Raw genomic sequence first — 14,361 nt, forward strand, 5'->3', positions numbered from 1 at the left:
GGTATTGTAGGTGAAGTTAAATCTGCTTTAATTGTTTTATAAAAAGTGAAAATACATTTGAAGACCATAATGTTAATCACTTCAGGAGGATACCATATTTTACAATATTTCTTTGGGGATTCACATTTTATATGAAGCTTTACATTTTGTAGTGTTTTTCTCAAATCAGTAATAATGACAATAGTAATTTATATTTATTGGTTCCTTACCATGTGCCAGGTATTATCCTAAGTTCTTTGCATCTATTAGTCCATTTAAAAATGTGTTAGGAGTTAAAGAAGGATGGGATCAGATAAAATGAAGTAGTTAGAGATGACCTTCTGGAGGGCACAGGAATAAATCTGGATCTGGGACTACATAAAAAATTTTGGTGATAAATGAAGGGATAGACCAGCCTAATATAAGGAAATAAGGTGGGGATGAGTGTGATTAAGGTGGGAGATGGCCAGGAGAATACCACAGTCCAGTGAAGAATTCATTTGGGGGGTTGAGAGAAATAAGTTAATGAGGTCAGATCATAAATTAGAAATTAGGGTTGTAAATTAGAAATTATTAAATTATTTACATTAGAGAGTTTTGCAAAGACAATGATCCCATGATAGGAATTTTAGGGAAATTAATCTAGCATCAATATGCAGAATAACTATAATAGAAAACACACTGGAAAACCCTTTAGAAACCCTGTGCTGCAGGGATTTAATACTTTATGTGGGAATTATTGAATCTGGGAAGGGTGGTGGTGGGGAATTGTATGCATAGGAAAGAAAGATAGCTCATTCATATTGAAGGCTCAGTATAAAATATGTGGAAAAGTGAAGATTACTCCTGAGTTCCTACTTTTGGAAGAATAGGGAAGAGATGAGACCAATGATGAAAACATAAAAATTAGAGGTGGGTCTAATTTGGGAGTAAGTGTGAATTTGGCTTGAGAATCTAAGGTAATGATAACATAAATAAGTAGAAACTTTCTATTGGCAGTTCTCAATCGAGGGGGTTAAATAAAAGGGAAAGATAAGAGCAATAGATTTGGCAGTCAAGAAGCATTGAATTTGTAGGTATCAAGGGCCATCTTATCCATTAGACATTGTAGGCACAGTGCCTGGGACTTGGAATACTTTTAGGGACCCACATACATATGTTATCTTTTAATCAGAAAAAATGAAATTTAAGCTAAAAAAATACCTTACTATATAATGTTAATATTTGTCTTTATACCAATGCAGTTGTAAAAAAAAAAAAAAACCCTGAATATTTTGTTTTGTGAAGGAAGGGGCCCATGAAGACAGAAGTGCCAGGGTCCACTAACTGATTGATGATGTCCTCTAGATTTAGTCGTAATAGTGAAATCAATTATTAGGAAGTGAGCAGAAGGCACATACTGAGTGTTAGAGAAGTGATTCCTAATATTTGTTCTTTGACATACATATTCACATGTTGACACACCCATGAGCATGCATGTTGGTGGGGCACATAGAATAAGCTCTCACTAAATAGGCGCTGAGTAAGTGGGAGGTATTCTTGCCATCAGAACCACGGGAACTATGTTTTATCCAGATCATGGTGACATGGCATGGACCCTCTACCCAACTTTCAGTACATGGGTTCTGACAATCCCCTCTCTCCTTTCTTACAGGATCAATTAAAAGGCAATAAAGAGATGTGAATTTAGTTTCAACAATCCATTTTTTTCTTTATTAAGAATGAACATTGTAATTTTCTGAAGCAGAAAAATAAAATAAATTAATTTAAAATAATTACTATAATGGCTTTGAATATTAACACAAAGAACAAAAGAATGCAGAATTCACTTGAAAATAATAATGCAAAAGTCAATGGCATTTTATCATTTATGTACCCTTTCTTCAAATACTGATTAACCAGACAATTCTTAGGGTCTCCAAACTGAGCACCTAAGGTAACATAAACATATAAATTATACTCACAAGGCTTTGAGATTCCAAGTCTATTGATAATTTAATAATGCAAAAAAGGAACTAATGCTATGTGTTATTCATATTTATAAGCATTTTTCCTATTTTTTTTTAAATCTTGGAATCCTCCTATGTCAAACATCAAAGAATTGCTCTCAATTTATTCCTGAGATGTTGTGTTTAAAACTTATCTAAAATTAGGTTGATCACAAATTATTCTGGTTTTTTATTCATTTCTGAAACTGGGCTCCTTTTATTCCTAGACAAATTTTGCTGAAGGAATGACTACATTTCTTTAACACTGCAAATAATAAAGTTGACTGTGTGTTTGAGCAGGTTGACAGCTTCACTTAGCAAACTTCCCCTAAATTCTGAAAACAAACCTTCCCGACAGTTGGCTGACAATGGTTGAGATGACAACAGAAATAATTTCAAGCAGTAGCAAAAATAGGTTTAAGCTAGTACACACAACGGTACAAGCCTTTTCTTTTTAAATGATGTAAAAAAGAAAGCAATCAAAGGAGAAGGAGGCAACATGCCCATTAGATATGGCACAAAGTCTCGGCCTGTTGCAGTAAGTTATTTACAAAATCAAGTTATAGTGCATCCTTTGTCCTTACCAGCAGGTGCAGCTATTAAGCAGGAAACATTCAAATATAATATGGCCTTGAGGGAAAAAATAAATAAACGGTTTCCTTTATCTTCCATTACAAATACCCAACACAAGTATGATAATTTAATAATTCAATTCCATTTGCCAGCAAAAATTAGTCCTTTATTTGGAGCCTGAAATCACTAAACTCTGAATGCTTATGTGTGATCAAATCTTACCTTGCACATTTACTTAAAGAAAATGCCTTTTTTTTTGGCCTCTACTCTTTTTGTGTTATTAGTTTACCTTACATAGTTAGCAGGAGCATACGAGTAGAGTGTATGTTTAAGGGAAGTGGAATCAGTCATACATTTCTTTTCTAATAAGGTGAGCTATCAAGGCCTTTGCTTAAAGCAGCCTTGTTTTACTGATGACTGATGAGAGTTCACCTCTGGACGTGGCATCACAATGTGAGTGAGTGCGGGCTGGTGGTCTTGATGTGTTCAACCGCAAGCAAACGGATAATAAAGTTGCACAGTGTGTAAACAGTGTGTTGGGAGGGTTTGCAAAGAGCAAAAAGAAGACTGAGGAACCTAGAAAGCACAGGTTTAAGGTGAAGGGAAGCAGGTGAGATGTTGTAAAAGAGGCAGGATGAAAATCAGCAGTGAACCATGTTTTACAAGCAGAAGGCTATGAGGATGAGTCAAAGGCAGCATTGAATGCTAAGAATTGAACTTCCCTCCCCCTCCTACCCTCTGCATTGAGTCTGGCATTTAGAATATTTTCATGGAACTTTATATGATGTGAAGCTAGACCCACAATGGGTTGAATGAATATGAAAGCTAGGCACATTTTAAACATCCTTCAAGTATCCTGCTTATAATAGAAGACACAAGTTAGAGCAGTATATGGAAGAATGAATTTTAGAGGGAGATATATGGAATGGAGTTTAAAGGTATCAGACAGTTTAAAAATATGAGAACAGGAAAAAAAGATCATAATTTTCTACGAAGTTTAGGAAGACATGTGCAAGATTGATCTCCAAAGCTCAGATAGCAGTATTGGTTTTAATGGGGAGGCACTCTCAGAGATAGCAAGAAAGTGGTAAAGATATGTGTAGGCACAAATAAGTCCTTTGCTTGTATTTATTTATTTATTTATTTATTTATTTATTTATTTATTTATTATTTGTTTTTTGAATTCTAACCAGAGGATATTTTCCCACTGATTTTTATAAAGAGTGGAAGAGAGAGGGAAAGACGGAGAGAAATATCAATATGAGAGAGACACATTGATTGATTGCCTCCTGCATGGGCCCGACCAGGGCCTGGACTGGGGAGGAGCCTGTAACCAAGATACATGCCCTTGACCAGAATGGAACCCGGGACCCTTCAGTCACAGGCCAACACTCTAGCCACTGAGCCGAACTGGCTAGTGTGGTCCTTTGCTTTCAGAGGATGGGCAGAGTTTTATCTCATATTCTACATTATTTTTTCCATGAAATAGGCAAAACCATTTGCTGAGAGTGAGAGGAACAGGAGTACGGTAGGTACCTTGAATGAAGTGGTGTATCTTTGAAATAGATGATGATAACAAAGGCAGCTAGAAACTGTAACCCACAGTGCTTGTCTGCTCAAGGGATAAAAGTAGATAGTAAAGCTAACCCATAACTGATATTGAATGATAGAAGAACAAATAACTGATGATGATGAGGACTCCTCATGGGTAAAATGGATGAAGTGGTAAAAGGTACAGGCCATGTACCCAGTATGTATCAGTGTGTTACTCATCCTTATGCCTCTAAAGTTTATACAGAAGTTGACACAGCCCATGGTAAGCACAAAATAAAGGACAGAATCAAGAATGTCATGAAATGGCTAATGGAAACAAAGAGATGTCTGTCTTGATGACATTAAAATTAGTAATAACATAATGATAATAGCAAATCTTTATTGAGTGCTTGTATGTTAAGCCCTGTTCTAAGCAACTTACTTGCATTATCTCATTTAATTTTCACACAGAGACTAGAGGCCTGATGTACGAAATTCGTGCAAGAGTAGGCCTTCCTTCCTTACGGTCACCAGCAGGCACCCAGGACCTGGGCTTCCCTCATAGCACGGGCTTTGTCTGGAAGGTCGTCTGAAAGAACGTCCAGTCTAATTAGCATATTACGCTTTTATTGTTATAGATATGATGTTGATATTATTGGTACTGCAATTTTACAGGTGAGGTTCAGAGAGGTCAAATAATTTGTTAAAGCCACATCTATGTATATAAAAGCCTAAGCGACTAAACAACTGGTCAAACAGTCGCTATGCCGTGCACTGACCACCAGGGGGCAGACACTCAATGCCGGAGCTGCCCCCTGGTGGTCAGTGCACTCACACAGCTAACCTCCTGCGGCTGGCCAACCTCCCGCCATCTCTCTGGTGAGACAGCCCCAATTGGCCCCAGTTGCCAGCTAGGCCGAGGGACCCCATCCATGCACGAATCTGTGCACCAGGCCTCTAGTAGATAATAAGTAGAGAAAGGAGGATTTAAAGCAGGCAGTCTGATTCCTCAGCTCATGGTCTGTAGAGGAGTGAAAAAATCTAGAAAGATAAGAATATACTGTTGGAGAAGATGAGGTAGGGGTTTAAAATTGATTTTGTAGCCACATTCTCCCTCATTTGCACCTCTCTTACTTAGTCTTTTCATCACAATGCCTAGTCCACAACAAAGATGTGATCAAATCTTGAGTAATAATACAATAGAGGGCTTTCACTAGAAATGTGGTGGGCTATGCATGTCCCTGTATTAAGCCATTTAAAATAGAGAAATAGGCTTTGAAATCTTTTTAACACATATTTTTTTTGGGTAACAATGATAAAACATAAATGAGATAATCAACAATAACCAGGCAATGATAGAATCTCTGGTATATGGTCTTTGATTTTTAAACATAAAGATATTTTTATTCTGGGTGGGTCTGGCCTAGATTTTTCATGACCTTACAAGATTTACTTGTACATCTCAGACTCTCTGATTTCTTAAAGAGATACAATGGACTAGACTGCTACTCAATCTCACTGACTTATTATTTATAGGGTAGAATTTTATTTTAGAATATAAAGCAAGGATTCACAATTTCTTTTGAAACACAAGCTCTATTTTAGTAAACATAGACATCACATGTACTTTCATGTTACTGGAGAAAAATAAACCAAATACTGTGAATTAAAACAAATCGATCCATGAGAAAAGTGTTATTTTATTTGTAAATTACAGCCTGGTTCCCACCCTCACCAGCTTTAAGAATCAAAGTCTTAAATATTTGAAATTTTAGGTAATTTTAACATCGAAGAATAAAGAGAATCTATGTCAAAGTTATACTTAAAATGTTATGTTCAACATGTTGCCTAAAAATATCTTTGGTGTTTTCAGCAAAGATACTGTTACTTTTATCAACTCCAGGTCCTTCCTATCTTATACATGTTAAATTTTTTCTTCTACACAGATTGTCTTCAGTTTTAGTAACCCATTAATTCAAACTGAAATCTGAAAATTTAAGTTTTTGAGGATTAAATTGCAAAAGATTTAATTAGAATATCTCAATAAGTAAGCAATCAACTTTGCATTATAACCTTGTATACTAATTTAGTTTTTTCACAATATTTTCATCATATCTACAAAACTTAGAAAAACAAAACCACTTAAAAGTTCAACAAATTTGTTCAAATGATAAATTTATAAGTGAAATAAATTACGGTAAAATATACTTTTCTTTGAACATTAGCTTTCAGAGAGCAGCAAATAATTTAAAAATCAAAGATTTCTAACCAAATATAAGGTTCTATTGGAATGTTTTTTAGTTCAATATAGGAAATTAAATTATTGGAGGAAACCAAAATGAAGCTAATAAATGAACAAGACTAAAGTTTCACTTTTCCGTACATTTAAACATGCTTTAGGCAGCATAGTAGCTAAGTAATCCTTAGTACTAAGAAATCGCCTAAATATTTTATTTCAAAGTGTAAAATTAGTATAACTTGATATTACAGCAGTGTATCTGATCATGTTCTCTAAAGAATAGAGGGACAAAGAATAGCAGATGTTGGGATAGCCTTGAAAATAAAAATCCACACATGTCTTTAGAGTCAAAACAATCAGTCGACTCTCACTTGTTTCTTTACTATTCCATTTCTGTTTGGTGTTCATGGGAATTGATTTCTGAAAAGGTTCAAAATTACTTAGATTTAATTTTAAAAGGGTTTTATATATATATATTTTCTTATAAAAATAATTCAGGCTTACTTTAGAAGAGTAGGAAGACATATTAAATTAAAGTGAGATAAAACAATCGCTCATGCCATTCCCAGATAGAACTACCGCTATCATTTTGACATTTTTTTTCCAATATTTTTCCAAGGTTTTGTTTGGCTATGGCATTTTTGTCTTTGCCCTTTTGTTATTGTTTTTATTTTAGCAATCATGCTTTTCTTTTCTGAAATTAGTGTTACATAGACAAAGATTGAAACCCAGAAGAGAACACAGTAAGTAGCCTCTCACCCCTCCAAAACTAGGCAAGGCATTCAACAGGAAAGGAAAGAATAAGAAGGAATGGGGGGATAAGGACACATATGTAATACCTTAATCAATCTATAATAATAAAGGCATAATATGCAAAGTGACCTAACGGCTGGACAGCAGAATGACCATCTGGACGACCACGCTATGACACCCATTGGCGCCAGGCCAGCCAAGATGGGTGCGATGCTATTGGTTGGGGGTCCCACCATCGCTCCATGATTGCCCTGCAGAGGAAACTCCAGGCCGCCAGCTGGCAGGCTGCAGTGGGTGGGCGGTACCTCCCTCTTTGGGGAGATTGATTGCAGAGCTTTGTGATCGATCACCCCAAAGAGGGAGGCCCAGGCTACCTGGCAGTAGCACTGTGGCAGGTGGGCGGGGACTCCCTCTGTGGGGCAATCGATTGCGGGCCTCCCAGACTGTGAGAGGGCGCAGGCCGGGCTGAGGGACCCCTGACCCCAGAATGCACAAATTTCGTGCACCAGGCCTCTGGTAAAGAATTTAAAAACAAAGGAATGGGGCATTCATTTTGACGTTTGACGAACTTGGTTAACTTTGACTTATGCAATAGATAAGTTTGCTTGTGATTTCAGGGTAAGGAGCTTTGCTCCATAGAGTCACTCAGAGATCCATGACTCAACCTCCTGAAACACTGCGAGTCCATGGCAGGGCAAGAAGGAATTGAAGAATTAGACATAAGGTTTTTACGACCTGAGCCAGGAAGTGGCCTGCACCACTGCTGTCCAGTGTTCCTTGGCAGGATTAGTCCCAGGGCCTTCCCCAATGGCAAGGGGGCTGAGAAACATAGGGGAGGAAATAGAACATGAGGTGGCCATCCCATTACCTACCAGAAATGGAGAAATGGAATGGAGAGATTTATGTTTGTGCACCTACATGAGTTCAATTTAAGTTTCACTTTAGGTTTTCTTTCTAATTGCTCTGATTTCTCTGAACTCCTTCTACGGAACTCTGATCCCATTTATTATCTTAGCCCAATTTTTAGAAATGATGGGCATAATTGTACATTGTCTTAAACTTTTACTTACCTGCTTCTTAACTGTCATTGGCTTTCCTCCACAGATTTGCATATACAGAATGAGTGTTAGGCAAACTTTATTCCATAAATACTGGTCTATAACTTAAGTGTTATCCACAAGAGAAGCTGAGGGTTACTGAAATGTGGACTGCATTTTAATATTTTAATGGTATGTCTTGACAAAATGGTTTTATATTTATGCCTCTACTTTGCTGGAATCACATCACTCAGTTGCTCACAGTCAATGGCTTCCCATACCTACAAGATAAAATCCACGCTCCTTGACATGACATATAAAATTCCCCAACATGTGGCCCTTGCTTACAACTCCTGTCTCATTTCTAGTCAACCTCTACCTGATGTTTCATGCTTTCAAAAAACTTTTCGTTTCCTCAATACAGTGCACTGCTTTTCTTTTCAGTGTTTTTGCTTAGATCATGTTTCTGAAGGTCATGCTTTTTGCAGAACATATCACCATTTACTGATGAATTCCTAATCATCGGCCATGACTGGACACAGACAATCTTCTCCTGATGTGAGAAAATTGGGATCACTCCTTGCCTTATTTGCTTACACAATGCCCTGTGCACATGTTTCCCTCCTTAGACTCCTAGATCTCAATGGACGCTAATGTCATTGTCCCCTCTACCACAGGGCGAGCTTCCCCAGGCCAGGATTGAGTCTAATTCATCTTGGGGACCTCATGCCTATCGTAATAATTAATTTATGGCCTTGACTGTTAAATAAATGGAACCAATAGGTGGAAAATACCCTGAATGTCTTCCCTTTTTCTTTCACCCAGTCTCTGAAGTACACTCTTCAAACCCTGCCCTCTGTCTTCTTTATTTCAGTAATTCAATATGGGCTCTTCTAAAGTTGGAGGTTATAGAAAACATTAATGCAGAGTGATTTTAAATAGGAGGGAATATTGTACCGTGTTTCAAGGGTTGCTTTCTGCGCCCTGGTACAGAGGGGTCAGTTGACTTGAAAGTGTGCCTCAGGTCGGCACATTATGCTCCCTCTCACCTTAGTAGGCCTTTCAAACTAGTCTGCCTCTCCAAGAGCCAGAAGTGCAGAGTCTATGAGAAATGAATTATTAATATCTGATTTTCACAGCAATAGAATATTTTTACCCAAAGAGTAGCATTTCTTCCATGCTTTCAGACATACTTTCTTAATGTAAAAGCCTGACCCTTTAGTAAGGTGTCTTTTTTAATCTCAGATTTGCTGACTTTAATAAACACACTGTTGTTACTTCTAATCAGCACAGAAGTTCGGATTGGGAATTTTATGGTCAGATTAGAATCAAAACCACATGTGAATAGTGATGAATAAATATATAAAAAAGACTAAACATTTCGTATGTAGCAAATGTAGTTTTCAGGTAAATTCAAATGGAGGCTTATTTATTTTTTTCTGACTGAGTTTTCTCTGTATACGTATAAATCTCTCTTTGGCAAAAGGAAGACTTACACACAGTGGGAGACAATGCCAAGCTGTCTGTCTTCTTCGCTCTTACTTTGCCATCCCTTCAAACCACTCCATGGGCACAATCATACTGTTTGCCCTCTCTTTTATTATAGCACATAAGATAATTTACCTCAGATATAGCTGAAAACATCTGTTTGCAGTGATTTGATATTTAAATATTGAACCATTCCAAATTTAAAAAATTAAATCAGTTTTAAATTAAGTAATATTTATAAATGAATTTCAAGACTGCTGGTTATATGGTCATCTTTAAAAGATAGTCAATTTTCATTTGCTTTCTATTAAAACTGCTCTTCCTTGAAATGATGAGGACCTCTTGTTCCTTGCCAGTCATCCTAGTCACTTACATGAACTCAAAATAAGCTATTTACAGTTCCCAAAATTCCAGAGAGCAATTTGTCTAGGGTAGTTTTTTTTTTTCTAGTGAATTTAGTCACTGTACATGTAGGACAGTGTGCATTAATTTTTGCATTGGTAAATGTGTAGCCATGAGTATTCCTTTCTAATCTTTTCATAATGGATTAGCATCATGGTAATTCACCAAACTGCCTTTTGAAGGTTCTTTATTAAACCACAAAGGAAGAAAGTGATTTTCAAGCTTATCAGATAATCAAAAAACAAATACAGTGCCTCATTCTAACACAGGTAATCCCAATTCCGAAGATGCTTTGAAACATGGACTTTTTAAAACAACCTCCACAGAATGGATTTTCTGTATTGGTTCTAAAAGGGAAACCATCTAAGTGACACCTCTTGATGCCAAAAAAGAAGCCCATGTTGCTACATCAATGCCCAGGGATACTCAGTGTAACTAAACCTGTTTTAGCCACTGCAGGTCTCCCCACCAGGAGCATCACAAGAGCTTCTCCAAGGTCCGGGGCATTGCAAAATTTCTTCTTATTGATGCTTTCCAGCTTGATGTGAGCTGCATGGTCTCAGGGATTCTTAAGGCACCACCAACCAATGATCTCTCCTTATAGTTTATCAAATTGAATCCTCCTTTTCCATCTGCTCAAAAAGTATGCAATAACTTTAGACTAGAAGGACTCAACAGGAGTAAGCCTGTCAATGTCAATATAAATCAAAATACACTGTTTTCACAATGAACTGTTGGGCATTATGAGCACACATAAGTGATAAATCATGACCTTTGAACTCAAATGGCTTCATTCTATGTACTTAGAAATATATGATATGGAAAATCATGAATGTTTCCTGAGAGATGGAGAGACCTGATTAGACTTATCTTCATTTACTATCATATTCTTCTGTTCATATGTTAACATGGACTCATTTATTCAAGTTATCCATATCTTCTCTGATATGTTCACATTTAAACCTATATTGCATACTTTCTATGTGGCAGTCAGATTATTGAATGTTTTTTATGGGTAAATTGACAAACGATATGAGGTAGGAATTATTATCTCTACAGATGAGATAATGAAAACACAATATTGAGATAGTTTGGCTACCATCACCTACCTAATTTGCTAATGAGTCGTTATTTTAGCACAGGTCTATTCACATGGTCTGAAGAGATGGGGCACAGAGCAGGTGTGACACTCTGGGAGGGGCTGATAACAGTGAGGAGAGATAGGTGCTAAGGTTGGGAGTGATGGGCATAATACCCAGGGAAGGTGCCAAAAGGGAGAGGCTGGGGAAGAAGGCAGCCAGAAGCATGTACGCCTTTCCCAGTGTTATCCACATACTATTCCTGGTAACTTTCCAAATTTTCCACAACCTATGTGGCTGAGTTTTGTCATTGCAAAGGCTGGTAAGACTAGACCCCAATACATAACAGAATGAGCCCAGAATTTTGACTCAGATAGATGTGAAGCAAATTCCTGTTTTCTTACTTAGCACTTATGTGTCATTAACCAAGTTAATAATTTTACTGAGTTCTAGTTTTTCATTTTGTAAACATTTTAATATTTATTTCTCTGTGATTTAATTTTAAAAAAAGCACTTGGAAGTGTTGATTAGATAGTGAATGCCCCATAAATTCTGTTTTTTTATTGTTTCTTTCTTCTGATTTTCTCCTCTGTCCTCCCCACCAATGAAAACTTTCTGACCACTTTTTATTCAGGCTCTCTCATCTGATATAATCTCCTCTGTATGTTTCTTTCTAATTTATAAATGTCAACAAAATGACATTTAACAGTTCTCAAGTTTTAGTTAAACCAAATAAATACAGAGCTTAATACAAACTATTAGGGACATTACAAATGCCAGGCTTGGGGATAAGGTCTTCATGAGTGGCATTGTGGAACCAAAAGCTCAACCCAACCCAAATCTGTTCTCCCTTTTTTGTTCCATCTCTTAGCAAATGATATTATTTACCCAATGGCCCCAAACAATACCTTTGTTACCATGCATTATTCTGTATCCCTCAGCAACATTAGACATTTTTGACTATGGAATTCTTCTTGAAACACCCTCCACTCATGTTTCCTTGACAGCACACTCTCTAGAATTTCATTGGTTACTGCTTAATCCCTGTTGCAGTTCCCCCTACTGGTATACTAGTGATGAATATAGAAGTCCTTGGAGACTTAATTTGGGCACCACTGCTCTGTTTCTACCCTGCTGGTCCACTTGGCCTTTTGGCTACAAGTATCCTCTGCAGGTTGATGACTCCCTGAATTCTACCTGTAAACCAAACTCTTCTCTGTTCTCCAGTCTCATGTAACCAATTGCCTAGAAATGATATCTGTTGGCAACTTCAAACTATATGACCCAAATAGAATTTTGAATATTGCTTTCCACTAGTTCCTTTTCTAGTCTTTGCTATATCAATAAATGGCAAAAGTTAATTCTGAGTAATTATTTTTTTTCTTTACACCTCAGGCAATTCCATTAAACACTAATGTATCTCTTGAATTCATATTTTCTCGGTCACCACCATCATCTTTCTCTCCTTGCAAGAGTCTTCTAACCTGTCTCTTTGCTTCTGTTACTGCCTCCTTCCAATGCAGTCTTTACATAGATGTCAGAATGATCTTTTAAAAAGGCAAATTAATTATGTCACATTCTTGCTCCAATAGCTTTGCCCTTATTAAAAAATAAAACTCTTTATTATGGTCTATAAAATTAGCAAGATCTGCCTGATTTCTTCCACCTTGACCTTTTGACATCACATCATACCATGTTTTTCCTTGCTTACCATATTCTCGTCAGATCAACCTCTTTTCTGCTCCTCACTTATACCAAATTCTTTTCCATCTCAGGATCTCAGAAACATGGCTAGAACACTCTTCTTTTGTCTCATTGCATGGATGTTTCCTTCTCATCCTCCAGATATCAGCTCCAATATCATTTTCTCTGACATTCTTCTCTTGACCTTATAGAGTACCCTCTTTCCAAGTGATTCTTGTTTATATCAACCTACTAATTTAATTTCCATCCTGGCATAATAAAAATGATTCAATCATATTTTATTTTGTTGTTACTTTATGGTTTTGTTCATGCTTTCTTTCTCCTCCTCCTCCACTCCCCCCGCCCCCTCTAAATGTAAACTCCATAAGGGCAAAGACATTATCTAAATTTTCACCATTGTTTGTCAAACATCAGCACAGCCTCTGACCTCAGTATTTAACGGCTCATGTTTCAGCATTTAACAAATACTTGTTGAATGAATAAATGAAAATATGAATGTCAATGTGTCTTCCATATCTCTATATCCATTACTTATTCAAGTAACCATTCTATTTTGTTACCCTTTGAATCCTTATCATCCCCATTGTCACTGCCTTAGTTCAGGTCACCATTATCTCTTGCAGGAATCACTGCAATTGGTTATCATAGTCAGGACTGTTATATGAATAGTTGTTATTTTGGGGATCTTAAAGTAACTTAAAATAAGAAAAATACCAGTCTGACATGGATAAACTTGATCGATTTTATTGTCTTCATGCAGCTAAGATGACACCTTTGAGGGAGGTAATCTGATGAATCAGGCCTACCTCAAAGGAGTTTGCATTTTCATAAACCTAGTCAAACGCAAGAAACTAGCAGTTTCAAAGATTGTGATAAAAATCATCTTGTCTTGGCAACATGTGACTTTTATGGAATGATACTCTAAATGTCCTATTGTAAGATCTTGGGATTTTGTGACACCCCACCTCTGGACTTCACTAGATATATTGGTATGTGTGTATTTTTCCAGTGTCTAGCAGCAAACAACTGCTTAGAATAACATAGATTTTGTGTATCATCTTGGAATCAGCTGAAAATAATTCTAGGACCAAGCAAATAAAGGTAACCATGTGGAGGCTGTGCTTAAGAGATTAAAAATAGCCCTAACTGGTTTTGCTCAGTGGATAGAGCATCGGCCTGCAGACTGAAGGGTCCCAGGTTCAATTCCAGGCAAGCGCATGTACCTTGGTTGCGGGCACATCCCCAGTAGGGGGTGTGCAGGAGGCAGCTGATTGATGTTTCTCTCTCATCGATGTTTCTAACTCTCTATTCCTCTCCCTTCCTCTCTGTAAAAAATAAAATCAATAAAATATATTAGAAAAATAAAAATATAGAGTGGAAGGCTATTACAATCCTACAGTAGGTGGGACTCCAGATCCTATGACTTAGTAAAGGATTCAAATAACCTTACAATTCCTCTTGAAAATACTCTGAATGATATTCTTCCAGCTGGTCTTTGTGCTTCTGGTCTTGTTTTCCTTCAGCCCTTTCTTCACACTTTCACTAGAGTGATCTTTTAAAGAATTGTCATTGTAAAATCTGTTAGG

The sequence above is a fragment of the Myotis daubentonii genome, chromosome 2 (genome assembly GCF_963259705.1).
Source record: "Myotis daubentonii chromosome 2, mMyoDau2.1, whole genome shotgun sequence".
Taxonomy (NCBI): domain Eukaryota; kingdom Metazoa; phylum Chordata; class Mammalia; order Chiroptera; family Vespertilionidae; genus Myotis; species Myotis daubentonii.